The sequence below is a fragment of the Engystomops pustulosus genome, chromosome 2, assembly GCF_040894005.1.
Source record: "Engystomops pustulosus chromosome 2, aEngPut4.maternal, whole genome shotgun sequence".
NCBI classification, from domain to species: Eukaryota; Metazoa; Chordata; class Amphibia; order Anura; family Leptodactylidae; genus Engystomops; species Engystomops pustulosus.
The window spans coordinates 148,233,652-148,259,501 of record NC_092412.1 but is presented as its reverse complement, the minus strand read 5'-3'; the positions used below and the strand labels follow the sequence as shown (position 1 = coordinate 148,259,501).

At 38.7% G+C, this 25,850-nt stretch overlaps 1 protein-coding gene across 5 annotated transcripts in view; it reads left to right on the top strand.

Annotated features, from left to right (window-relative positions):
* Nucleotides 1–25,850, top strand: part of COL8A2 (collagen type VIII alpha 2 chain) — a 98,050-nt gene that overhangs the window by 46,890 nt on the left and 25,310 nt on the right. For 4 of the 5 annotated variants that reach the window (XM_072136822.1, XM_072136819.1, XM_072136820.1 and 1 more), the window contains exon 2: nucleotides 6,104–6,159. The exons of the other annotated variant lie outside the window; for it this stretch is intronic. The gene's annotated coding sequence lies outside the window, so the exon portion shown is untranslated. The remainder of the gene's footprint in view (nucleotides 1–6,103; nucleotides 6,160–25,850) is intronic. 5 annotated transcript variants of the gene reach the window in all.

The following is a 25,850-nucleotide window of genomic DNA, read 5'->3' as shown; positions in this document are numbered from 1 at the left end:
TTAATTTTTTTTATTTTTTAAACTTTTTTTTTTCTTTTTTTTTTCACTATCTTTTAGACCATCTAGGGTACATTAACCCTAGATAGTCAGATCGCTGCTACCATATACTGCAATACTTCTGTATTGCAATATATGGCATTTTTGCAGCACATTCATTACAATGAGCCACTGGCTCATTGTAACGAATATGCAGCTGCCAGATAGCCTCGTGTCAAAAGAAGACACGAGGCTACCATGGCAACTGATCGCCGCCCCCCGATGACGTTCGGGGGCGTGGCGATCGAAAAAAAGATGGCGGCGCCCACGCGCCGCCGTCTTTTAAACGCCGCCGGCGACTTTGCCGGCGGCGTTTAGGGGGTTAATAGCCGCGATCGGTGCAAGCAAAATGCAAAAACCCCCACCTTTGTATGAAGAGGACTCAGCCCGTGAGCCCTCTTCATACATCCCTTATACCTCTGCGCCGTAGAGCTACGGCGCAGAGCGTTAAGGGGTTAATAAGCTGAGTACCACCTACTAAACACATTTAATACCGTCCATGTTGCAATACATTATGAAGACTGTACCCATGTCCCCTTAAAGGGTGGGGCTACCATAAGGCATTCTTATTTAAAGGACATCTACCACCAGGTTTGTAAACCAAGCCCACTGAAATACTAGTGTGTGCCCCATCTGGCAGGATTCACTTTTCTTTACGTCTCCTATGCCCTTGTTTGTTTGTTTTTTAAAAAGCTTTTAATTGTAAAAACCAGAGCATAAAAAACAAAAAGAAGATCCCGCCAGAGGGGGCAACCACCAATTTGTCAGTGTGCTTGTGTGCTTGGTTTATAATACTTTATCCTGGTGGTAGATGTCCTTTTATTTAATGCATCTGATGAATATATATATATATAGGGGGTAACACAGATTCGGGGGGGGGGGGCACTTTGAATTTTCCTTCTAGTCCCTGCAGTTGCAGAGATATAATTCCCAGTTTCTGACCATTGTAATCTGCGTTTGGTCAGAGAGGAGGAGCTGGGGCTGGAGGCACGTGTTATTCTAATCTTCTTTCATACTGTCCAATCAGTGCCAGGCAATGTCAGAGAAGCTACTATGAATATTGATTGAGCTGTGATTTTTTTCTATGTTCACCTACACACATTACGCTAATTGTTTACGCTTACATAGCACATATCAGCGCGTTTACGTGGCATGGGGATTACGCTTCTGCAGCGTTTGTGTCACGTTTATGTGGTGTTTGCACCACGGTTGCATTTACGCAGAATTTGCATTACACTTGCCTCACGTTAACACTTATGCAGCATTTGCGTCACATGTATGCTTATGCATCGTTTGCGTCACGTTTACGCTTATGCAGCATTTGCATCTCATTTACGATTATGCAGCGTTTGCATCACATTTATGCTTACGCTGTGTTTGCATCATGTTTACACCTATGTGCCATTTGTGTTGTGTTGCATCTTAGTCAAATTTGTGTCGCTTTACATGCTTATGTAAAAGGTGTTTACGTTCACGGCGCATTTTCACTACTTACATGCTGTTTGCATTTATGTCTTTTTTGCAACGCGTTTACGCTTATGTGGTGTATGCGTTGATGCCTCATTTGCACTTAAAGGGGTATTCTCGTCTGGGCATTCAGATTCTGTTTTCATTAATCTGCCATATATAAACATTTTTTCAATAAGTTGTTATTTAAAAAAATGTTCCTGAGTGAAGATAATTTCTCATAAATGTAGTGGTTTTGTCCTTTAGAAACGAGATGGCTTCCTCGGTTACGGCCACCACTGCTGCAGTGATTTCACAAAGGAACAAAAGGTTTTTGTATATGAAATGTCCGGGAGTTACTGAAATGTCCCACAGACGTCCTGTAGTAATCATTGCGGAAGCCAGGGGGTCAGGCAGGACTCAATAGCGCCGGTCTGGCCACTTCCGCCAAAATCTGACGTCGTATCCGAGGAAGCCATCTTGTTTCTAAGGGACAAAACTACTACGTTTATGAGAAATTATCTTCACACAGGAACATTTTTTTTAATAACATCCAATTGAAGAAATGTTTACAAATGCCAAATGGATTAAATTAAATGTAAATGCCCAGATGGGAATACCCCTTTAAGTTTGCATAGTGCTTATGTTTCCGTTTACATTGCATGTCTATTTACAATGCGTGTAACATTGAATTTTGTAAGCACGGTGTAAACGCAAAGTCAACAGAATATCAGAATGTGTGTGAACATAGCCTTTAGATGCATATAGAGAAATTATAGCTCTCTACTGACAGTATGAGAGAAGATTAGCATAACACACGCCCCCAGCTCCTCCTCTCTGACCAAACATAGATTATAATGGTCAGATCTCAGGACTAATAACTCCGCAACCGTGGGGGCTAGAAGGAACATTCAAAGTGCCTGTGAATCAATGTAGCAGCCCCTACAGAATGGTGTGCTTGCTAATCTCCATATAAGTGAGGTAGTGAAAGGTCCGCTTTAAAGGAAACCTACCATTTCAAATGGTCGGTGTAAGCTGTAAACACCGATCACCAGCTCAGGGTGAGCTGGTGCCGGTGCTTAGTTTCGTTAGTGTTATAAACCGCGGTATCGCGGTTTTAACACTTTTTAAACCTTATAGCAGAAACTGTTTACAGCTTACACCGACGATTTGAAATGGTAGGTTTCCTTTAAAAAATCTACAAAAATATCTACATTTCAGTTTTTTCTGTGAAGATAGGGTACAGATTGTACATTAATGAGTAAAAAAAGAACTTTTTGATCTTAACAATTGGCTGCAATAAAACAAAGAGTGGAAAATTTAAAGGGGTCTGAATACTTTCTGTACATTTTTTTCTCAAGCACACAGGAACTAGTAAATCTAGCTGCAGGAATAAGTAATTACATGTATTTTATTCATAAAAATGTATGAATGTATGTTGTATATTGTTGAATTTCAAGCATGCAAGGCGAGACAAGAGTTTTTTTTTGTAAATTTCTATAAGGAATAATTTACAATGGTATTTCCGAACTGGGACTAGTTCCCATGTCTATCCTCTTGACAAGAAAACCGTTCCTATCCTCAAAATGTGGGCTCTGGAAGAAAAGAGGTTTTTTCCTTCAGAAAAAAGTCTAGTTTTAGAAGAACACGGTAAAGGCTTTGGCAACTGAAGCGTCTTTCCACGAGCCGAGGAGGGGGTGAGAGGCAAAGACCTAGATTTTTTTTCGTTTTTACATGCTGATTGAAATTCCAGAATTTTCCAGCCCTGCTTAACTGTGTATTGTGGTCTGTACCGGACACATCAGGGACTTTGAGCGCATTTCCGTGTTTTTGTGCTTTGTCTTTGAGATCATTCCCAAAAACAAAAAGGAGCATTACTACACATGGATTTAGTATAGTTTTATTTGTGCATTCCAACCCCTACAACATACTGTGAAACATACAGGTGAATTATGTTTTAGAATGTGATGACAATATAAGTTTCTTTATATCTAAATAAATGTAAATACCAAAACTATTATGAATCCTAACAGGTGTACAGATACTAAAGGGAAGGTAAAGAATTTAATAGCTATAAACTCAGTGGGGGGAGGGGGTATTTATCAGGGCTTCTGTGCCATGCCAGAAAATATGGAAATGCTAGCTTGAAGGGGTATTCTCGTCTAGGCATTCCCATTCAATTTAATTTATCTGCAATATATATCCATTTCTTCAATTGGATGTTAAAAAATCTGTGTGAAGAATTTCTCATAAATGTAATCATATGGTCCCTTAGAAAAAAAGACTGTGTCTTTGGATATGACCCCCGCTGCTGGAGTGATTCCAGAAAGAAACAAACATTTTTTGTATATGAAATTTCTGGGTGTTACTACAGGTCCCTCAGCCATTCTATGGTAATAAATGCTGAATCCAGGTGGTCAGTCAGGGCCCAATAGCGCATGTGTGGCTAGCCGGAGGGTGGGTGCAGCAGGTTCACGAATGCTGGTGTATGATAAATAACCCCCAGTGTCCTTATCTGAAGCAGGTAGGTCCCAATGCAAACCAATCCATACCAAGCCCCACCAAACCGTATAGGCAGTCCCTGACTTAAGAACGACGAACTTACAGATAACTCTAATCACTATCCCCTTCTGGTTCACTGAACCCTACTCCATTTGCAATCATCAACAGTTATCCATGACTAAAATAAAGTTTCCATGAGAACCCAAAATTTAGATATTTCCATTGTCATGAGGACCAAACAAAAATATGTCAGGATTTACACTGATATACACTAAGGATTTACAAAATATGCCTGTCCTGACTTGCAAATTCAACTTTTAAAAAATGCTATAGCATATGTATGTAACCTGAGGTTCAAGAGTGGGGTGCAGCTGCACCCTCTCCATCCCCTGAAGTCTCCTATCTCCCTGCGTACACCACCAGAACACTTTGGTAGTTTCACTTTTTTTAATCATCCACAGATTGACAGGTCAAGACACCCAGAACTTCTGAAGTTAGCACTACAGGTTCACGTGTGACAGGTATCAAAATAGAGAAATTAGTGTGCCAGCCACGATGGGGGGCATATCTGGGGCAGGAATAAAGACAAGCTTAGCACGGTGGCTGAGTGAGTAGCACTTCTGCCTTGCAGCACTGGGGTCCTGGGTTCGAATCCCACCCAGGTCAACATCTGCGAAGAGTTTGTATGTTCTCTCTGTGTTTGCGTGGGTTTCCTCCGGGCACTCTGGTTTCCTCCCACACTTCAAAACATACTGTTAGGTTGTTTAGATTGTGAGCCCCATGGGGACAGGGACCAATTTGACAAGCTCTGTGCAGCGCTGCGTAATCTGTGTGCGCTATATAAATAAAGAATTATTATTATTTTATTAAGCTTATTGAGGCATCTTAGGAATGCACTGTTATAAGTGTTTTAGACTTGTCAGACAATATAAAATATTAATGGGACAAATTTGAAACGCAGAACTTATTGATTGAAGTCTTTAATCATTTCCCTCAGGGTGCAAGATACAGTATGTATTAATATAGTGTCCATTTAGAGGCACTTATAGGGCTTTTCCATGATAAGAAACACATGGCTGCTTTCTTTTAGAAACAGCTAGAGACCCATATATGGGATGTGTTAAAATTGCATGTCTGCTCTATTGAACTCAATGGGGAGTAGCAATACCACATACAAACTGCACACAATTTAAAAAATTGGAATATAAGATTTTACCATAAAAGCCTCCCATGTCACCATTTTTTTTTTAGACTAAGCACTTATGAACAGGGCCCTCACTCCTATTGTATCATCTGACAATGCTGTTATTCTGGTTTGTATTATTTAATTTGAATGTGTACCATGTTATATGTAAAGTGATGCTCAATATGATAGCACTATATAAATAAAGATTTACTTTTATCCTGATCATTTTTTAATTAGTTATTGATTGTATAGGAATACTGTTACTGAATACACCTTACGTTTTCAATGGTCATTTTATTAGAGAATAGTAAAATTACAATATATAAGGGTTATTTCAAAACAACTCAAAATACTCTATACATCTGATGGTCATTAATGACATATAAAAAACATTTACCAAAATAGAACCTGAAAGGGAAATAATTACAATTTTGCTAGTTACTGTGGCAGATCGTTGACTGGGGAGAAATTGTGTTTGTGAAAGCTCCATTCTGTTATTAATACAGAGACTTTTGGAATGGAAGAGAAAGAGGAAATATTACTTGGCAATAATTTGTGGGTAATGGCTTCAATTAAGATCTGTGGTTTTACCACCATTGGGACCACCCTGACCGTCTACTGAATCGTGATGAATGGCTGAGGCTTAAGATTTCAGCATAAATATCTTGTATTGTGGTTGACAACTGAAATAATTCATCTTTCTATGATAGGAATGTTAATCAATCATCATTGAGAAAAAAATCATGTTTTGTTTCTTGTTAGGGGTTAGTGTTTTTATTACAGTGTATTTATTATGCAACCCAAAGTTACACAATTATTACTGAGAAATACCATTCTAACTATGCTTACTATATAATGACTATATATACAGCCGTAGATAAAATAAAATCAATGTACAACATTTAAGTTTTCTGTTTTTTTTCTAAATTGTAGATCTGTTTGCAGATTGGCCAGGACAAGTGTTATTGAATATACTGTGACAAGACTAGGTAGGTCTAACACTATTGTGAATATGATATGCACATTGCTTTCTTCCTGTCAACACAGTAAAACTTTATTACACAAATAACACCTTGTGGTATTCTCATGGATGGGTTATTTCTCACTGAAAGGATTATCAAATGTAATTTATATTTTTTCTTTTCATACAGTTACAACTTAAGAAATTGTTCTTGAGCACATTTCTAGAACACAAGAGTTTAGAGATTTTTCTTTTTTTGCCGATATTATCCTGTAATTAAGCTGCATGTGATCGGTAAACAGGGTAGACTAGAACAGACTCTAAAGAGGATAGAATTAGGGACATGTGACAACTTGCTGGTGAGATTACCATGGATACAGAAGTTCAGGTTTATGACCAAGAATCTATCACACAAATCATGATATTTAGTTGTTCTCAAAAGTTTACATATCCCTGCAGAATATTGGGGGATACTGGGAGATTTATGAATGTGTTGGTCATTAGACCAGTGCAGAGTAGAACTAAACAGTTCTCTGCTGCACCAGATTAAAGGGGTTATCCGGGTGTTAAAAATTACTTAGGGCCGGGCTGGGGTGGGCTATTTAAAAATAATAAACATCTACTTACCTTGTCTGGCGCTGCTGATGTCCCATGCCGCGGTCCGTCTCCTCTGTGCGCGGGTTTGATTACAAGAGTGCACAGGGAGCTTCCGGCCGGTCAGAAGCTCCCACCCGACACCATCTCCCAGCGCTTACAACGCTGAGAGATAGGGACGGATGGGAGGAGCCGGCCACATCGCGGCCCTAAGTAATTTTTAACACCCGGATAACCCCTTGCTGGATGATTAATCTGGTGCAATATAACACTGGCGAGTAGTACTTTGCACCTCCTTTTAGGCTGCATTCACACGCGGTATGCCCGCCATGTGGGCATACCGCCGTGTGCTGGGGAGGAGGAGGAGGTGGCCCCTCCCCCCTCCATAGGAGCCAGTGGCACACAGCCGCACACCAGGAAAAAGATAGAGCATGTTCTATCTTTTCCTGGTGTGCGTAACGGTACCACACATGTGTGGTACTGTACCACAGGTGTGCTGGTATTGCCATCTATGGGGAAGTATATGCGGCCGCAGATTTGCTGCCGCATTTACGTCCCTGCAGACGGCAGTGTGAACGAACCCTTAGTTGGTCTACTTAGCTGTGCCACAATATTACATTTTCTGGCGCACATGTTATTTCTGGAGCAGATGCACCCCCTTTTACTGGTGACATGCCCCCTTTTCATAGGAGGCGGAAACAGCCTAAAATTAGTTTTAAACCTTCTGTAAATGTGGGCAATGGCATTTCAGGTAAAAATGACTGTAGTTTTTCTGGCGTAGTCCGACAGGTGTACTTCAAAAAAGGCTTCTACATTGCGTTCTCAAATGTCCCCCTTAGATTTTTTTCTAGCAACCCAACTTTACAGCCCACATGGCCAAATTATGCTTTCACTCCTATACCACACAAAAATAATTTTCTATCCTTAAATCAACTGTAACACCAACTGTAACACCAACATATCTATGTAGTAGTAGTGTTAAATGTGAGAAGCAGTATGTGGGTTATACGTCAGAGTCTTTAAAACCATGCATCAGGCACCATTCTGACAAAACAAATATGATGGTTAATGTTTCAGCAGTATGTTGTCACTTTCAGGAAGTGGAAAGGTATTGAGAGAGTATTTAAATCAGTTAGAGGAGGCGACATGAAATGTAAATGAACCAATAGAGAGTCCTACTGGATGTTTGTTTTAAAAGAAACCACCATCAGAAATCTACCTATTAAGCTATATCTGATGGTAAGTGACTAGTAACACGCTAAGACCTAATCTATTTTTACCTAATCCTAAAATATATCCTAAACTTTATCCAGCTAACATGCTAATTATCAGCAGAGGCTACTGCGGCACGGATTATCCATTTCTCTCTCTACCCGGAGAGGCTACCCCCAGTAGCCCCTGCCAATAAATAGCATATTAGTTAAAGTGTAGTTTAGTATTTTAGGATTAGCCAAAAATAAATAAGACTTTAGTATGTTACTGGCCAAGTACCATCAGTTCTACCTTAATAGGTAGATTTCTGATGAAAAGTTTCCTTTAAGTAGTTGCCAACCACTCTGTGCATGAAGAATGGGTGCCAGAAATCCTGCATCTGGTGCCCTCTGCATATAGTGCGGTTTGCACTGTTCTTAATAAATGTGCCACGTGTGCTGGGCTAGCATTTTAAATAGCAGCGTATTCACATAATCTCTAGACCATGAATAAGACTGGCACAGTCAAAATATTTTGGTCGTTTTACTGTTGACTATGATTGCACATCTTTTTTTAAGCAGAATTGAACAAATATGGATGACTACTCCTGTATCCCATCTGAGAGTCTTGGCTGGGATCTTTGATCTTTTTACTAACTTGGTGCCTTTCAAGCTTTGAGGTTGATCCATGAGAACCTGCTGGACGTTTAGGTGATAAATGTTTATGGGTGAATTTATTTTTTACTTGCATGAATGTAGATTCATTTTGGTAACAAGTGTAGATTGGTGTAGGCACTATAGTTTATTAGTCAGAGCCAACATTATTTGTGGACACCAAATGTAAAGTGGCGTTTCATAACAAATTGTGGTTGGGAAGAAGTTACGTATAAATGCATCTCTTGTAAGCATGGGATTCAATGGTGGTGTGTGATACAAGTAATCAATTAAATAGTTCAGCACTGTGAAGGGTTGAAACCCGACTAAGGGCTTTGTCTGCATTGAGCTTGTATGCTCTCCCTGTGTTTCTATGGGTTTCCTCTGGATATTATGGCTTCATACCATACCCAAAAGCATAGTTATAGGTTAATTGGGATATTAAATGCTATTCCTCAATGAGACAGGTGTCAATGTGATATATTTATAAATATATATTTATATATATAAATGATTTACACAATACTATAAATTCAGATCTTCTGATCGGTCATGTATGAGAAGCTTGTCTTTATGAGCAGGGTGTGTGCGTAACCCCAAATGTTACTTAGAAGCAACTCTCCCTTTACTCTTTGACCCATAATATGTTTTTTGCTCCTATTTCATAGCCAAACATGTCAAATGTTTCTTTCACTAATAATAACATAACACACCTACTAGTAGGCCAGCCGCTCCCTTATTATGTCTCACATCCACATGTACAAGAAGCCCAGCAGACCACATTGTCCCGCAGAAACTTATTTGAATGTAAACCCAGTTCCGAGGCAGCTTTTTCTCATTTTCAAACTATTTCATATCAGACCTTGGCCTGTTGTTTGTTTTCTTTGAATTTGGTTGAGAAAATGGTCTACATTTCTAAGGACATATCTGCCTAGGAATCTTGGCAGGCAAAAAGACATATATCTAAACACACAGCAAATCTGAAACAGGAGGCGCCTATTAGCAAGGAATAAACAAGATTTTCTGCTAACCTTGGAACAGAAGTAAGCTGGAAATAGATGATTGTGACTGGTGATTTGGGGCTGGTGTATCTTAACTGCTTCTGACCTTCTGTGGATATGGTAAATGGTATATTAGAATTTCAAAAGATAAACCTTTGCGTAAGGAAGAATATGGAAATAACGGATGGCTCACCTGTAGAAATATTAGAGTCAGCTATAGAGAATAACCCTTGTAATCAGTTGGTAACCATTGCATTGATAGGGACATAAGAACAAGTATAGTTTAATATAGAAAGATCCACTGACTTTTCAAAGTTTTCAAAGGGGTCAAATTCCAGTAATTCCAGTAAAAATAAAGGTAAAACAGGATATTTCCAATAAAGTACAGTACTTAGAAGATGAAATCCAAACAAAGGTATGTGAGGCCCTCACTGGTAGCTCAGATGATATATTTTATGGTGTATTATTAGTGTAGAGACACTTGGTAATGTATAGTCATGAAAGATGTATTCCTCAAAAATTACTATAAAGCAATAGTTAAAACAAGACTATTAGGGTGCCCCTAGCTAGATATATTAGGCACTTATGTTCCCATTATTTCACCTGTCTGGCTACTGGTGGTCAATATTGTCCTTTACACAGTCTGTATAAGACTTTCTCACCTATTGAGGCAGAATCCTGGTGCATCTAGCAAAGTAAATCTGCCCCACAGTGTTTTTGTGTTAAGTTTCCTGTAATAAAAAAGCTCTTTCTGTAGCCAGGGTAGTTGTGTTATACTATACAATAGATATGATATACCTATTCAGCACATTACAACATCTAGAGAGTCTTCTGATCTTGTTGGTCATATTAGGTAAGGCAAATCCACTCCTGTCCCATGAGCACTGTAAGAACAATGTTGGAAATTGCTGAAATCTCCCATCAGTAAGAGGGCAATTCTGCCACTTAGTGAACTCATTATCTTGTGTTTTCTTGGGTTGAATTAGCTGGGATGTAAATATGTTTACTACAGTATTTTCTCATTTACTCTGCACAATGATTGTCTGCAAATTGTTTGGCTGATAGGCAGCAAACAGTTGCTTATATTAGATTATTTCTATTGGAATTACTTGGCACAATGGCAAATAAAAGCAAACTGGCAAAACTTCTGCTTTTATAGAGGTGGTCATGCTTCCTGACAACTAATTATTGAAGGGCACCCAGCTGTTACTTGCCTTCTTAATTGTGAGGCGAGCAGTCTATACCTGAAATTTCAGAGTATGTCTAAGCTTTGTCAGTGCTTTACAATGTGTGCAAAATCAAAGAACTTAATACCACAAAATCTCGGGTACGTGCCAAAGTTCTGCATACCAATGGAAAGACCAAACCACGTCTCGTTCTCTCTTCATCTACAATTTACTAAGATCACACAAGTTTTCCTTTGTTCTGTCTTTTCAAAAATAAAAAATTGGCTTTCACACAGCAAATCTCAAATTTAAGACCCATATTGTAATTAGCTATACAAAGCCATTCTCCATAAATATTGTACTAAATCAGCATTTTAGCAGTATCCTTTAATTACAGTAATGTAATAGATGTAATTTGATGTGTTTTCAGAGTTTATTTAGTTGTTCATGCAAAGAAATCACCTATAAGTAGGAGGGGACCTGTACTCCATTGTCACTTAATGCTCTTGGTGAAAGATGTATAAGACCTAATTCATAGTATATTCTTCAACCTTTTCACCTTGCTCACCACATTCACAAGAATAAAGGCATGTGTACATGTGTTCATGTCACAAATGTAGCTAATCACTGACCGCAATGATCACTGACAATCAATGATCTGGTCAGTAAATTACTACATTGATCAGGTATTAATAAATACATATATATACCTATTTGCCAATCAGGGTTGGCGTAATTGGGGCAGCAAACTAGGCATTTTCCCAGGGCCCCCTGTCCTAAAGGGCTCCCTACATGTGGACTTTTGGGGGCAGAGGATATATTGCTCCATTAATACCCCTAGGATGAATGCCTAAATGAAGATGCTTATTATCTATCACCTGTCTATATATCTATCATCTGACTATTTATCTATCTCCTATAATTTTTCTATTTCTTATCTACATATCTGTCTATCTAACCATTTATCTTCCGAATATACTCGAGTATAAGGTAGAAGAAGAGTTGCATGCCGCACCAAGGTAGTAGATAAAACGAATAATTTTATTCCAAAATAATTAAAAACACATCAGTGAAAATTGATAATAGGAAATAGCGAGGTAACCTGATGGCATGGAGTGGATAGAAGACTGACAAAATCGCCTACGCGTTTCGGGCGTAACAACCGCCCTTACTCATGGCTGGTTCTTAGGCAAATGCAATGTGAATATATGGTCTCATACGCCTGCCCCATCAGTGACCTGATAGTGTACACCTGGTGGGGGAGGCGGACTTCCGACCCTAAAAACGTACAATAAAACCTCTGTTAAACACTAGATTCTGAATACCAACATGTTAGGATTCACATACGCAATACATATATAAGTATTTACCTGGAGGAGAAAGGTTAGCTTGCATAACACTCAGGAAACATTATCGGAAATACGTCATTAGTAATGTGACCACCCGGACCGGAAGTGTCATTCCTCCGTTTCCCTGGAAACGGGATAACACAACCGTACGGGTATGTTTTGACTGGAAGGGACGGCATCCGTACTACAATAAAATCATTGGTATTATGTATTTATGTAGTTATTCAATTTAAGAAGTGACACCATGCACATAGAAAAATTGTAACAGTATTGCAAGACCCATATTTAAGGTTAATAATGAAACATGAATTCTTTTCTAAAGTTCATACCACGAGGAAATCTTGTGTCAAGGGCAAAAATCCAGTATGCCTCCCTGTCTAATAACAACTTATGTCTGTCACCACCCCGTTGGGACAGACATACCTGTTCAATAACAAAGGTTTCCAATGAAGACACCTTTCCCTGGTGGCATTCAATGAAATGTCGTGCCGCTCCAGAGAGAGATCTTTTCTTGTCTAATTGTTGTAGTGTGCTAAGTTTGGTCCAATTGCATATGTCCCTGAGGTGTTCCAAAAACCTTTGTTTGAACTTTCTCGTGGTGCTGCCCACATATAGCCGCGTGCACATAGTGCATTTGATAACATATACTACATAATTCGTATTACAATTCAAATAACCCTGTATCTCATGCAATTGTGTACTTGTGGTATCGGAGAAAGTTTTTAGTGGTGTGGCATACAGGCAGGTTTTGCATGGATAGGACCCACATTTAAAAAAGCCCTTGTGGTGTAACCACGTTCGTTTTTGTTTCTTATTTGTGCCAAAATAGCTGGGGGATATTCTGTTACCTATTGTAGGTGTCTTTTTAGGGATAACCCTGACCCCATTGGTCAGTAGACGTGATATTTTCTCGTCAGCCTGTAAAATGGGTAGGTACTTAATGAAGATGTTTTTTATATCAGAAAATTGATTGGAGTATTGTAATGTTAAACATGGGGTATTCATTTTATTATTTGGCAGTCTTTGGTTACTTTTGCGTTTAAGCAAATCTGTTCGGTCTTTTTTAAGAGGCTTAAAGAACGCAAATATCCTGAGTGGATGTTAAACAGGGCAGAAACGGCTATCCGTAAAAAAGACCGAACAGATTTGCTTAAACGCAAAAGTAACCAAAGACTGCCAAATAATAAAATGAATACCCCATGTTTAACATTACAATACTCCAATCAATTTTCTGATATAAAAAACATCTTCATTAAGTACCTACCCATTTTACAGGCTGACGAGAAAATATCACGTCTACTGACCAATGGGGTCAGGGTTATCCCTAAAAAGACACCTACAATAGGTAACAGAATATCCCCCAGCTATTTTGGCACAAATAAGAAACAAAAACGAACGTGGTTACACCACAAGGGCTTTTTTAAATGTGGGTCCTATCCATGCAAAACCTGCCTGTATGCCACACCACTAAAAACTTTCTCCGATACCACAAGTACACAATTGCATGAGATACAGGGTTATTTGAATTGTAATACGAATTATGTAGTATATGTTATCAAATGCACTATGTGCACGCGGCTATATGTGGGCAGCACCACGAGAAAGTTCAAACAAAGGTTTTTGGAACACCTCAGGGACATATGCAATTGGACCAAACTTAGCACACTACAACAATTAGACAAGAAAAGATCTCTCTCTGGAGCGGCACGACATTTCATTGAATGCCACCAGGGAAAGGTGTCTTCATTGGAAACCTTTGTTATTGAACAGGTATGTCTGTCCCAACGGGGTGGTGACAGACATAAGTTGTTATTAGACAGGGAGGCATACTGGATTTTTGCCCTTGACACAAGATTTCCTCGTGGTATGAACTTTAGAAAAGAATTCATGTTTCATTATTAACCTTAAATATGGGTCTTGCAATACTGTTACAATTTTTCTATGTGCATGGTGTCACTTCTTAAATTGAATAACTACATAAATACATAATACCAATGATTTTATTGTAGTACGGATGCCGTCCCTTCCAGTCAAAACATACCCGTACGGTTGTGTTATCCCGTTTCCAGGGAAACGGAGGAATGACACTTCCGGTCCGGGTGGTCACATTACTAATGACGTATTTCCGATAATGTTTCCTGAGTGTTATGCAAGCTAACCTTTCTCCTCCAGGTAAATACTTATATATGTATTGCGTATGTGAATCCTAACATGTTGGTATTCAGAATCTAGTGTTTAACAGAGGTTTTATTGTACGTTTTTAGGGTCGGAAGTCCGCCTCCCCCACCAGGTGTACACTATCAGGTCACTGATGGGGCAGGCGTATGAGACCATATATTCACATTGCATTTGCCTAAGAACCAGCCATGAGTAAGGGCGGTTGTTACGCCCGAAACGCGTAGGCGATTTTGTCAGTCTTCTATCCACTCCATGCCATCAGGTTACCTCGCTATTTCCTATTATCAATTTTCACTGATGTGTTTTTAATTATTTTGGAATAAAATTATTTGTTTTATCTACTACCTTGGTGCGGCATGCAACTCTTCTTCTACCTTAACGTTCTCCTGGTCCTGGAGCAGCAGCCAGCACATCGAGCAAACAACAAACGGTGAGCTGAAAACACTACTTTTTTCTTATACTCGAGTATAAGCCAACCCGAATATAATCCAAGGCACCTAATTTTACCACCAAAAACTGTAAAAAATCTTTTAACTTGAGTATAAGCCTAGGATGGGAAATGCATTGGTCACAGCCTCCCCAGTAGTATATAGCCAGCCAGCCCCCAGTGGTATATAGCCAGCCAGCCCTAAGTTGTATACAGCCAGCCAGCCCACAGCAGTATATAGCCATCCAGGCACAAGAAATATTTAGATAGCCCCCTGTAGTATATAGCCAGCCAGCCCCTTGTAGTATACAGATAGCCCAGTTTAGTATATAGCCAACCCCCTGTAATATATAGCCAGCCAGCCCCCTTTAGTATATAGCCACCCCACTTTAGTATATAGCCAGCCAGGTCTGTGTAGTATATAGCCACCCCCCTGTAGAATATAGCCTGCCAGCCCCTAGTATGCCCAGTACTCACCATTCTGATGCCATGGGCAGCTCCTGGCTGATGCACAAACTATGATATCAGCATTTCGTATACCCGAGTACAAGCCAAATGGAGGATCTTCAGCAAAAAAATTGAAAAACCCAGCTTATACTGGAGTGGGCAGAGATATGGTTGATGAGGTTTAATGTAGATAAATGTAAAGTTATGCACTTGGGCCATGGAAACAAAAAGTATAATTATGTTCTGAACAGTCAATTACTTGGTAAAACTGGAGCTGAAAAGGACTTGGGGATATTGGTGGATGGTAAACATAATTTTAGTGACTAGAGCCAGGCGGCTGCTGCTTAAGCAAATAAGATTCTGGGATGTATCAAGAGAGGAATAGATCCTCATGATAAAGACATAGTTTTGCCTTTATACAAATCCCTGGTCAGACCACATATGGAATATTGTGTACAGTTTTGGGCACCAGTGTATAAAAAGGACATAGTACAGCTGGAACGGGTGCAGAGGAGAGCAACCAAGATTATTAGAGGAATGGGGGGACTAGAATACACTGAAAGATTACAAAATTTGGGATTATTCAGTTTGGAAAAAAGACGACTGAGGGGAGACCTCATTACAATGTACAAATACCAGAAAGGACAGTACAAGGATCTCTCCAAAGATCTTTTTATACCTAGGCCTGTGACCAGGACAAGGCAGCATCCTCTACGCCTAGAGGAGAGGCGATTCTACCATCAAAATAGACAAAGGTTCTTTACTGTCAGAGCAGTGAGACTGTGGAACTCTCTGCCGCAGGAGGTTGTTATGACGGTCTCTATTGCCTTTCTGGAGAGCAAAATATCACGGGTTATGGGGATAAAACATTTATTTAATTCTTAAAGGTTCTTTTTCTGGCCTTTTATACTATGATACTATGATCTGTCTATCTTCTATAAAATCCTCCTACATTCGTATGTAACAGATTTCCTTAACATACTACTGTATGTAAACAAAAAAGTGTAATTATCATGCAGGGATAAATGGAGCCTCTTACTTACTGTGACTGTTCATAAAATAGTTTATCTTGGGGCCCCACTTTGAGCTTTTGCCAAGGGCCCCACTTTGTCTTAAAATGGCCCTATTGCCAATCTGATATTTTAGACCAATAGCAAAAGCTATAAGATGCTGAAGATAAAATAAAGGTTTCCAAAAGATTCATTTAATCTAAAATAGAATTTGATGGGGCCCTATCATTAATTTCATATCAAACCCCAACAGGCTCCCTCATACAGGACATCTATACTTTAAACATAGTTTTAGCCAGGGATAAGTTGGCTATAAGCTATATTTATAATCATATCTACAAATCTACATATACTACAAATTATTGTTCATAAAAACGTATTTTAGACCGCCCATTGCAATTCCCATCAGTATTTTCAGTAGAACTATGAAGAGTATTTGTTCCAAGTTTGGATTAAACTAAAGGACCAAGTAAAGAAATGTAGAAATATTCAACAGTTTTTATCTTTGACAAAAAGTGTGCATTCAACCTGTTTTTAAATCCCCTTCTCTCTTGGTAGAGATCTATTAAGGTATGTGGTAGCCTATAAAGAAGACAGAAACATTATGACTTTCATAAATATAGATTAGCAAGCTTCTTTCCCGGGAATTTTAACATTTTTGGGATTTAGCAATAAACATTGTAAATATATTTTTAATATATTATTTTAAATTATTAGTGAGCCCCCACCTATTTACCCCACATCATGCCATTATCTGTTTACATCTGGATCTACACGTGATCACAGATGACTGAGAATGACAGAGAAGGTAGCATAGGTGCAGTCTGTGTATTCTGTCAATTTAAAAAAAATTTGGTCTAAATATTCTGTACAACCCCATTAACGGCTTCTTCTTTGGCTACTGTGGGGGTCTGATCTTCCTAATAAAGGGGAAGTGACCCCACAAATGTTTAATGGCTCATCTGAACTGATGGTTGTGCCTGGTACTGCAACATAGTCCACAAATATAAAACTCTTAATAGACGATAATAATGTATTTTAGCTATATATAGACCATAGAGGTTTATGTTGTTAATTTGGTAAAAGATGATATGTTTAGCCAATAATGCCTATACTGCTTCCGGGAATGCTTTGGGCCATGAAGGCCAGTAAACCAGTTTTGTCATTCTTTTTCTATTTGGGCCTACATATGCCATAAATATGTATGATCTCTCCTTAAGAAGAAAGTTAGGCAATATATTTTAAACCCATTATAACCACATGTTCCCCACCATGGATTAATTGCCCTAAAGTTTTAAAGAACAGTAGAGCCTAAGGAATATTTTGGTTGCTCACTTTCTCTGTATGTAATCTCTAAATCATTATTCTTCACGGTGAGACATGAAGGCGGAACTGCAAATCCTTACTCGTTTTCTGAAGGACTGGAGGATCTGTTCCAGAGTAAACAATGGAAAGTATTTGAAGATTTTTCAAGAGGGATTGAAAGTAAATTTGCATGTAAAACACAGAAGTATGGCTTATCAGAGCCAAGTAGCAGGTGGAGTGGATTTTGGTTTTATAAATCATATGTCTAATTAATATTTTCAGTCAAGCCTTAGACAAAATCCTAGAGAAAGACATTAACTGGTATAATTAGTGTAAAGGTGTTATCCCCATCATCAACAAAGAGAAGGTACAGCAAGCCAAATCTGTTTATTTAATAGGAGTTTTTAGAGTAGAGGACCTACAAATGAAGAAACCCAACAGCAAAGACAAACAGTTGAGGAAGAAAAAACAAAGCAGCCAGTATAATAAAGAAATTACTGATAGCTAGTTAATGCTGTAAAGAGATCCAATAGATTTAAAAGAGATCAAATACAGTTACATTTAGAAACTTTTTTCAGGCAGTTTCTAGGGAGTAGAGTGAGAAAAAAATAAATGGTGGAGAAGAGACTCCCCATAAAGAATTGGATAAGTCAAGTATTAAAGGGGTATTCTCATCTGGGCATTTACATTTAATTAAATTAATTTGCCATATGTAAACATTTCTTCAATTGGATGTTAATAAAAAAAATGTTCCTGTGTGAAGATAATTTCTTATAAATGTAGTCATGTTGTCCCTTAGAAACGAGATAGCTTCCTCGGATACGACCACGTCACACTCTGGCAGCAGTGGCCAGACATGCGCTATAGAGTCCTTCCGGACCACCAGGATTCAGCGATCATTACCACAGGACGGCTGTGCGACATGTAGTAACTCCTGGACATTTCATATACAAAAACTTTTTGTTTCTTTGTGCAATCTCTCAGGCAGAGGTGGCCGTATCCGAGGAAGCTATTTCGTTTCTAAGGGACAACATGACTACATTTATGAGAGATTATCTTTACACAGGAACATATTTTTTAATAACATCCAATTGAAGGAATTTTTATATATGGCAGATTAATGAAACTGAATGTGAGTGCCGGGACGAGAATACGAGAATGACTGGTTGCTAGCTGAGAGTACTGGATGGGTCAAGGTTTATTTTCTTCAGTATGCAATTCTACTGTTCACCTTCAATTTCATACATAAGACATTTGGAGCTTTGAATGGCTCAATTTAATATAATATATTGCATGCAGTCATCTAGACTTGACCTACACTTATTATCTTTTAGTCTCATAGCATTTATTTTGAAGCCTTACATTTTTCTGTATTATAAAAATGTGTCAGCAGGTTAATGGTTATAGTTTGCATGGTCGGTTTTAGACAAAGTGGGGCTCCTGTGCAAAACTAAAAGTGGGGCCCCAAAAATAAATGTATTTTATGATCAGGCACAGTCAGTAAGAGGCTTCCTTTAGCCCTGCACAATCATAACACTTTGTAGTTTACACACGCTAGTATGATAAGGCAATCTTTAATATGGGGCAGTAGGAGAATTGATGATAGAAGATAAATATGAAAGATGATATAGATGTATGGATAGATGCTAGGTATATTTATAGATGCATAAATATAAAGTAGATCATATGTAGATAGATGATATATAGATAGATAGATAGATAGATAGATAGATAGATTGTTAGATGGATAGATAATAGATAGGTAGATAGATAGAAAATATATAGATAAATAGACAAAAAGGTAGTGAAAAGTCCACATGCCGGGGGCCCCTTTAGGACAGGGGGCCCTGGGCAAATGTATAGTGTATACAAGTTTGAACCAGTTTCATATTTTTTCCATGTTGGGATGATAATGATGGGGTCATTGGTCATTTTTTAAAAATGTGTGGCTAATTTTAAGTGTTACCTGGATAGGCAACTATTAACTACATAGACATAGAAGTACAGTTGGAGTTAAACATAAAAGTGAAAATATAATCAAGAAATTGATGCTTATAATGGAAGGGAATAAACTATAGTTAGTACTCCTGTGGTACAGTAATGTCTCAGCTGTAATAATAACCAATCCATCAACAACGATTATAAGATCAGATATTAATCACAGTAGAGGTGGAAATGTTAGGACTTTATATTCTGGCAGAATAATTTTAAGATTTAAAAAAAAATTTTTATGTTGGTCATCCAAAATTAGTAAGTCAAAAGACAGCTGGAAATTTTTTGTAATGCAAATAATGTAAACCAAATGAGTCAATGAAGAACAAAAAATTAGGACAGCAGGAATTGGAACTATAAAAAGATCCTATTTATCACATTTTCTGTGGGAAGTGCTATGCCAAAAGGTAGGTGAGGGTTTTCTTTAGCTGATTCTTAGACAGCTTATTAGCCAAGTGGTGTGGAGATCATTACCAGTTATTGGTTAACCTCCTGCATGTGTATACTCCTTGATCTGAAATATTTTCTGTTATTCACTGACTATCCCCTTATTAATCTGATTTTGTTCTGTGCTGTCATCTTATAGTGACAACAGTTTGTACTTTTACTTCTGGTTTTTGATTTTGTCTTGATGGTTTTCACTATGTTATGTTTGTTTCTGTTTCCTTTCTAGCCCCTACCTTTACCCCGTCAAGTAATTTTTATCTATTGACAGGTTCCTATAGCCTATTCTATGGTAATAATTTAATAATTGTTTATAATTTATCTCACATTACCCAGCTCCCTGCCAGCAGCATGTGCTAAGTTCCGAGTTGGGGGGCAGCTGAAGCTTGTGTTTGTCTTTGCCTTCTCAAGCATTCTTCAACACCAACCCCCTACCTCCCCTGATTTCTCAATGCATATGACAGGGAGTGGGGAGAATGTGGGAGCTGCATGAGTGTGTGAAGAGGAGACTGACACAGCCACAAACAGGCTCCAGCTCTACACAACCCCGGGACTCAACACATGCTGTTGACAGTTGACATGTGAACTTAATTTGTATAAAGTACTGAAATGATTCAGAATGCTGACAAATAAATTATTAATCAGTATAGAATAGGCTATTGACATTCTTGGTGACAGGTTCACTTCAAGGAATTATTGGGACCCTATATAATTTAGTCTGTATAACTATAGAAAATAAAACATACTTAAGAGCAGCGTATAAACTATTTAGGCATATATTTTCTTTTTCCCGGTGATCTGTAATATTCTTTTTTGTAGGCGTCTTACATTATCTATATAAGGGCTGGTTTTGGTTGGTGCTAAGAAGCACAAAAAGAAGAAACAGGTACATCGTGCTCCTTCTGTATCAGAATGCATATCATGGAACCCTACTCCATATTCTGTTGTTTCATAGTTTTTATGTCTGATTACTTAAAATCAACATTGATTCTTACAAGCAATGGTGTTTTTTTTTATTTCATAGTAACTTGAAGTGACTTATACATGTATTCTATGAGATGATAAAAATGTATGATGGTCTGTTGTAGTGCTTGAGTTGATGTAAGGATCAAGAACAAGGCAAAGTGCATATTTGTGGTTGTTCAGACCTCCATGTGGTTTGTCTGCTGCTCTGTTTTCGCAGATGTTTTTTTTCATCCAGTGGTTACCTTTCCTGGCTCTTTATTAACCCCTCTGCTGTTGGCAATAAGCCAGCAATGAATTACCAGGCAGTAGAAATGCCTACATAGTCAGCCTGTCTAGTTTGGGACTACTAAATGAAAATCAGGAAGGATCATTCAAACTATCAAGGACCTAGAAACCACTGATCCAGAAAATGACGTTCTATAATGTACAAAGCAACCAAGCTTGAACATTTCCCAAATTCACTAGCGCATGATATTAAACATCCAACATCTCAATCTTTGTACTGTACCTCTAAACTAAATTAAGTCAGTTTCACATTTTGATCCTATGCAATAATAAAAACAACAAAAAAGTTGTGAGTGTTTCTTAGTTAATCGCTACTTAGTGCTATTAATGCAGATGTCCAATGTAGATCATTCTTAATTTTCTCTGGCCTACCTAAATGTAAATTCAAAGAAAGGAAGAAAAACCCTAATAGCCTAAAATGGGGCCAAAATTGTCCTATGAGCTGGACATAATTACAGTTGAAGACTTCAATGCCACTCACAATGCTTAAGTTCCCGATTGGTACCATCTGGCTAATGCCACTGCCCATAAATTTAAGAAAGATGTATTCCAAATGATGGTGAGGCCCAGTACACATTCGGATTTCTATTTCAAAGGACACCTGTCATCAGGTCTGTGTCACTAGTCCTGTCACTACTACCTGTTGGAGCAGCTCAGAAGATCCCATCCCAGCCTTTATCTAGTCAATTCATACATTCATCATTATAAAATAATATTTTCTTTATTATGTAAATGAGGCTGGTCACATGGTCAGAGGCAGTGATGTCACCCCTGTTACCCCTCTCCTTCCCCTGTTCATGTCTGTGTGTAATGTATAGTAAAGCATTGCTAGTGTCTGTGCTTTATCTGCTGACATGTTCTCTCCTCCTAATACACATGTAAGAGACACAGACATCAGTTACACAAGTAGCTGACATGTTCTGCTATAACATGGCTGCCTGGAGCTGTTGTATATCTCCTATACACACACAGGCTGCAGGGGGCGTGGCCAGCAGCAAGCACATGTAACAGCCATTACACCATTATACCTCACACCATTATACATCACATCATTGTAGAGGCTGTCAGTCAAGCACTGGGGGTGTTGCTGTGCCGCCTACTCATGAATAAGCCGGACAGCTTGAATATGCTAATGACTCATTGGACATTTCACAGGTCATTTTCATACAGCTTTAGGACCTCATTGCTTAAGTTTACAGGCATGTATTGTAGAGGGACAATGAAGGGATAGTGGCAATGCTCTCTAATAGCAGTTTATGAAAATATATTTAGTTTAGGGGGGTTATTTTGCCTGATGTGTTCTCTTTAATCTTCTGTCACTAAAATTATGGTACCAGAAAGGCTAATAGATCTAGTTTTCAACCGGATATTTAATGTATTAGGTCAGTGTTCATTTGCACCATGTCTGCTAAAATTCTGTTATTTGTGACAGAAAAAATATTGCTGAAGCTCCGATACAATTTTCACCGCAAATAATGGAACCACTAATGGAAGTGGTTCAAATGGACACTAACAGAAGCCATTTAAAGTCCATTAAAATAAATTTTGATCAGATGTTATTATGGTTTTATTAAGGGAAGATAATAGTAGAGGTCTAAATGCAAGTCTTTAACCTTAAATGCAATATATACAGGAAGCTTTCTTATTTGATGTATTAGACAGTATAATAGTAAATTCGGTTGAAAAAAGAAATCCAAGTCCAACCTATAAATCCTACAAGGATGATGCCAACTGGCCCATAGTAGGGAAAATTCCTACCCTAATTATGGCAGTCAAAATAACTCCCTGAATCAACATGAAATTAACTCATGTTTTTCCATAACCTTAGATATTTTGTTCTCATATATGGCATCCAGGATTCTCCAGTTTTCTCTGCTAGTCTCTGTTTCTAGAGCTGTGGGTATAACATACTTGCTGGAGCTCTGGAAACTGGTGGTGAACTGAAGCTTAGCTCTATGCACTTAACTCCACAAGTATTAGTATCAAGAATCTCAATATCTTTGAGAGAAATATTTTCAACCCTGATAAAAATATTTAATGAAATGTCTGCATGATACTTACAAGGTAGCTAAAAGAGGCATGGTTTTCTTTTTCTGACTCCACACTTTAAAAAATTGTTGGGCCTCTACCACTTTTTGTGGTCATGGGCCTCCACTACACTAAATCCGGTCCTGCCAACTTATGAGGCAAAAGAAAATCCTCCTGACCCTTTTTGGATATGTAAAGGGGCTGTCCGAAGTTACCCCCTATCCTGTGGTGTTCAGTGTGGGTCTGACTTCTGGAATCCCCACCGATCATAAGGACAGGACCCCTGTGATCTTGAGAACGGGAATCCTGTTCTGACTAATTGGAGTGACAGGTTATTAAATTAATGATTGTCCATCCAATGGCCTTCACCATCCAAGAGTGAAGGGGACACGCAGTAAAATTGCTTTGGGCATGATGAGGTATGAACTGAAGGTTTAATAATAAACATAAAATTAAAATAAGGCAACCTGGCTCATTTTGGTGTCACCAGAAAACCATCTAATGTGTGGTAGTGTGATGATTTTTTTCTGTGGTGAATTTTAATATGCAGGAACCTTCTGATAAAGGTATCTAGCAGTGTGTTATTTCAGTCACTGGCAGGAATGTCACTGCAGCTCAGAACTTTTCAATAATATAAACTAAGCAAGTTCCATGTTCAATTCAATGTCCAACTAAAGAGTTTTGTATAGATGCATGCTGCTTACGTTCAATAAAATAAATTCTGTGAGTAAAATGTTACTTCTAGAAAGCTTCTATGAAGGTTCTAATTTTTGTTAGGCTCAGATCCCTGGGTGGTCAAATGACTTGCATTCTCCAACTAATCGCATGTGCCATGGGTTGGTAAGGATCACTTTTCTGCAAGGTCACCAAGGACACGCACTCCTGTTTAATACTTTCCTTGACCCAAGTCTTCAAGTCACTGTGGAATCCAGGCTGAGCTTACAGAATGCAGAAATTCCAACTATGCAGACAGCATGTTCCAGTCACCTTTACCAGGGATGCTGCCAGCCTGCAGCTTCTGAAAGGATTTACTGTGTGGCTGACCTGACACCTATTGCATGGTAACCCTTTTCTTTTCCTGTAAATATGCATGAACTTACATCTTCAATTACATGGTCTTTTTCAAGGAATTATATATTTTTTAGAAGAAAACATGCATATAAACAGCCACAGTAACCCAACACCAACAGACCCTACTTTCCCTTACTAACTAGTATGTGGTTGCTGTGGTCAGTTTGGGGGAGAAGTGAAGGATAATTTTATTTTATTACGGTGGACAGGATATTAAGTCTGGATTCAGTTTAAAATGGAGTAGGGGAGCTGGGACCCCACAGATGTAATATCAGATGTAATTAGATGTAATATCAGACTCCTCATTAGATTAAGCAGATAGAAAGAGCAGTGTTGCGTTTTACTGTCTGGTAATTGACACAGTGAAGTTTTTAGAGGTCACGTTGCTCGCACATCATACATGTATGCAGAGACAGGTTAAGGGCTCGTGCATTCAACTGTTATGAGGGCTGAGATCTGGCTGCAAAATTTGTACCCAGACCATGGCCCCCACAAGGTCTATGGCTCGGGATCATGATGTGGTGAGCAGACTGCATTTAACTGCAATGCAACCTGGGCCGGGGGATGGGGGTCAGGTTTTTATGGAGAGTGAAGGGGCGAGTAGCGCTCACCACCCTTCTCCTCCCGGCCGTGTGCTTGCCCAGGTTAAGCCCTTCGTGAACATGAGCCTAAGACTACCATGTGCCAAAATTGTATCGACTGCTTGGATATTGTATGAGACTAGGCTTGCTTTATAGATTAAAGGAAATCAATCCCATGGATTTAGTGGTTTTACCCCAAGCACACTAAAAAGCTGGCTTTTCTTTTTCTGTCCTCTCCTGTTCTTCATTTAGCTGTTGATGGCTTATTTTTCATGTAAAAGTACTTTAAAATATGAAAATGATCCTCAGGGGCTCACAGAAGAGCCTTCTGGCTGCGTTGGCTTCTAATTATTCAGGCCTTCCTTCGGTGATGTCTGAAACCTCCCCTTCCTACTCCTGCCAGAGTGCCTGTGACACTCGTCCCCATGTAGATAGGAAAGGAGTATTAGTACCATCCACTTCCATGCAGGATGACAAAAGTAGCACTGTGCTGTGGCCATATATCCAGGATAAAAATGTTATAGTGTGCAGGCAGTTCCCATATACATTTAGGATACTAGTAGTATTGCTTTGCTATCCACATATATGTACGATAAGGCTGCTAATAGTTTGCATTGTCCCTTAGGAGAGATGTAGTAGAAGAGCTGACTGTGTCATTATGTGCAATAGACATCTAATGGATCTCATCATCTCTGATGTGTCTCATCTCTCTATATGGGGCAGATTTATCAAGTGTCTGAAAGTCAGAATAGTCAGAATATTTCTAGTTCTAGTAGATGGATTATAATGTGCCACTTAGAGAGTCCCTGCCCACACCCTGGAATTTTGCACTGAGTAGCCTAAGGAGTGATAGGAGCTAAAACAGCAATAAAACTGAGTAAATAGTAAAGGTATGAAGTAAAGGGTTAAAAATTATCTGTATTGTGTTAACATCATTACGGGATTGCAATTTGAGAGTTTTCTATTATGGAAAACAACAATGCCATTTATGTATAGTATGGCCCTCCCTTATTAATTAACACATCAGCTCC